Source organism: Asparagus officinalis, chromosome 8, assembly GCF_001876935.1.
Source record: "Asparagus officinalis chromosome 8, Aspof.V1, whole genome shotgun sequence".
Classification (NCBI taxonomy): Eukaryota; Viridiplantae; Streptophyta; class Magnoliopsida; order Asparagales; family Asparagaceae; genus Asparagus; species Asparagus officinalis.
The window spans coordinates 99,955,933-99,959,288 of record NC_033801.1 but is presented as its reverse complement, the minus strand read 5'-3'; the positions used below and the strand labels follow the sequence as shown (position 1 = coordinate 99,959,288).

Genomic DNA, 3,356 nt, shown 5'->3' with positions numbered 1-3,356 from the left:
CTGCGACCATCGAACTCGTCGGAGCTCGTCGGAGCTCCTCGTCGCCGCTCCTCATCGGAAATGAGGTTTGATCTTCACCCTCATTCTAACACATTCAGTTTTATTTTGGCCTATATCCACCATTAAGTATCTATTATCATATCCTTAATTGTTTCCAACCAAGTTCTTTAGGTCTATCTCTTGATTTTTTGCCTCATTAACTACATAATATTATGACTTTACCTAACCGTACTCTGAAAGGCCTCTATTGTAACATACTAACATGGCCAACCATCTCAACCTACTCTCTCTCTCATTTTGGTTCTCAACCTTAATTGTTTCCAACCAAGTTCTTTAGGTCTATCTCTTGATCTTTTTGCCCCATTAACTATATAATATTATCACTTTACTTAATCAATACTCTGAAAGGTCTCCGTTGTAACATGGCCAACCATCTAAACCTACTCTCTCTCATTTTTATTCTCAATATGAGCAACCATTAATCTCACTCATTTATTATCCTATCTTTTAGCATATATCCACAAGATCATCATAGCGTTCTCATTGCTGCCACTCATTTTCTGCCCATGTTGATTTTTGAGTGCCCAGCATTCTGTTGTCATATCATATCAGCCTCAACCTTCTAATCAGAGTTTGACGTATTAGCTGCATATGGATTTTTTAACAATTCGTTTCAGATGTAGCCAAAACCTGCAGACCCTGTCCATATTGGCTAATAATGATTAATGCATGAAGAAATTTGAGGTTTGAAGTATCAAAGTTTGATTTTGAGATTAAAAAAAATAAATTAGAGACAACGAAGCTTGTGATTAAACTAACTTATTCCGTGTACAATGATTCTAATGCAAGATTTCCACCAAAACTCCCAAATTAGATGCCAAAAATGCAAAACAGGACCACAACAACATCTAGATTCCAAACCTTGCTTCTAAAACTGCGAAAACATCTCGCGAACTGCAGGAGAGTTCAAAGTTGTGAGGTTTTTACTTTACCCTTTATAGCCATTGGCTCATTTTCGTTGTGTTATTGTTAAGCATTAACAAATATTTATAGACTTTGAGGTGCAAGATTTTGTGCAGCCAGTTGGAATCAAATTTAAATGCATTAGTATTATCTCTTCAATTGAAACCTCTGGAATAGAACCACTAGTCTTGTTACTCCCAAAAAAGAACCACAGATCTTTCTTGCTTCTAATAGCTGTCACACTTAAGCTCCTGAACTTTGTGCCTATTTAACTAGCGCTAAGCATGGTTCTTTTCTTCATGAGATTTCTCATTTACAGGTGTCTCAATCTAAAATCATCTCTCCATCCTTTTGTCCATGTGTGTTTTAGGGCTTTATTTCAACATTTTCCCAGTTCAAAGCTTTCCGGTCTTGTATTTACCTTTCCTTTAACCTGCTAGGATTTGTCATAGCGGGCAGCATAGTATAAAAGCGAAAATGATTAGATTGAAGTTTCCAAACAAAGAGAGACAATCTGGAATCCACCAAAAGGCTTGAATCCACAAGGCAACTTGCATCCACCAAAGGGCTCCAAGTTCTTGAAATGTGTGAAAGGTGAACGCGTATGCAATCACTAAAATATGGATTTCTATTGTAAAGTTCTTTTTTTGTTTCAAATCAGGGTAGATTTCCATTGTAAAGTTCATTCTTGACAAATTGCCTATACTAAAATCTGGTGTATGTCTGGTATCTGGTCCAACATGCATGCTCATATTGTGTTTGTCACATGTTTGGATTCTTTGGACTGTGAAGGCATTTCACCATTATTAGTACTAGGGATAGGCATATGACTTGCTCTTTTCCCCTCAATGGACTCAAATATATATTCCTTGTCATCCAACTTTACGCGCAGAGGCAAATAAAACAGTGTTCCTTGTGTCTTGGTATTGGGAAAGTGGTGCAATTCTTCTCACAACCTATGAAAAGAGTCATCACCAGGTTCATGGTCGATGAACATTTGAAATCTTGCAGGAAGTTTCCTCATAGTTTAAAGGTTATCAGTGACCTGCTATTAGATGAAAATAAGGCACTATCACCAATTTGTTGGTTAATGACCTGCCACAAAAGGAAGCATATGTGTCATTTATGTTAATTTCCTGCACGGTCCCTACTAAAAAGAGAAATATTATTTTCCCTGAGATAATATATGGGATAAGAAATCCGCTCTACAATTTCATTTGCCTGCGTAACGACACATAAAACCTCTGGTCTTTCATATTGTAAGGCAAGTTATTGACTTAATATGCAGTTCATTATGGTTTTACCTTGGTTGTGTGATAATATGTAGGTTCTGAATAATATGGGAGAAATACTGAAAGCTGGTGGTGCCAGCTATTTGTTGGTTGTTAAGACGACCATCATGTATGAGTTTGGATCCTCATCAACTGGTTTCTTATTTTCTCTAAATTGAGTTCAGCTTGGAGGTGTTATTTTTGGTGGTGACATAAATCATTTTCTTTTGTAGGTTGGTGGTGACCTAAAGGATTTCAAGAAAGTGAATGAGATTTATGGGAAATGTGAGTTTCGCGGAGTAAAATAGTTTCTATTTGGCCTTAACTAAATGGTTCATTGTTTGTAGGGTTGCTTACTGAAACTAAATGTTTTTGTAACCAACTGTTTTCTATAAAAAAGTGTTTCTTTTCTACCCCCGAAGAAGGAAGTTTGACGTCTATTTTTTATCACTCCAACTGGCTTAGATGCTTTTTCATCTCATAATTTATCCTTATTGTGAAAGAACTGTCAGTAGATGCTCTTTGCAAACTGTTTTCTGTTTTATTTTGTAATTTATACGTTCTTTTAATGCACATCAATTCTTTCATAAACTATTTTTGTTGGGAAATTTGCCCTAAGGTAAATTTTAACTTTTCCCAAAAAAAAACACACTTCTTGCATATCAGTCATTAACCGTGTCATTAACATGATTAAGGAGATTTTCTGCTGATTTCAAATTTTCTTAGTTTTCTCTGATAAGAAAATAGAATGGTTTCTTACAGAATAGTTCATAATAGTTTTGTGATGTTTACCATATGCACGCAACATTTCTACATGCATGCAGACTTTTCATCGCCTGCTCCAGCGCGTTCAACTTACCAAGTAGCTGCGCTTCCATTGGATGCTCGGATTGAGATTGAGTGCTTTGCATCCTTGTAAAACTTGTTCTTGACATTGTTTTTTTTTTAACTTGGTCAGATAAAGTTTTGAGGCGAGAATTGTTAGTTTCAGTTTACCAAAATTGTGCTTGATTGTGTTCTCAGTAATTGATCAGTGTACTATTTTTTTAGCATCAGAGGATGCTAGAATGTACTTCACTTCTTGTCTGGTTATTGCGATGAGAATCAAACTTGTTATCCCCC

General features: G+C 36.1%; 1 long non-coding RNA gene across 1 annotated transcript; it reads left to right on the top strand.

The window, feature by feature from the left end:
- On the top strand, positions 266 to 2,825 carry LOC109822770. The gene is made up of 3 exons (XR_002242263.1): positions 266 to 1,557; positions 2,291 to 2,364; positions 2,468 to 2,825. It is a non-coding gene; the product is annotated as an uncharacterized LOC109822770 (long non-coding RNA).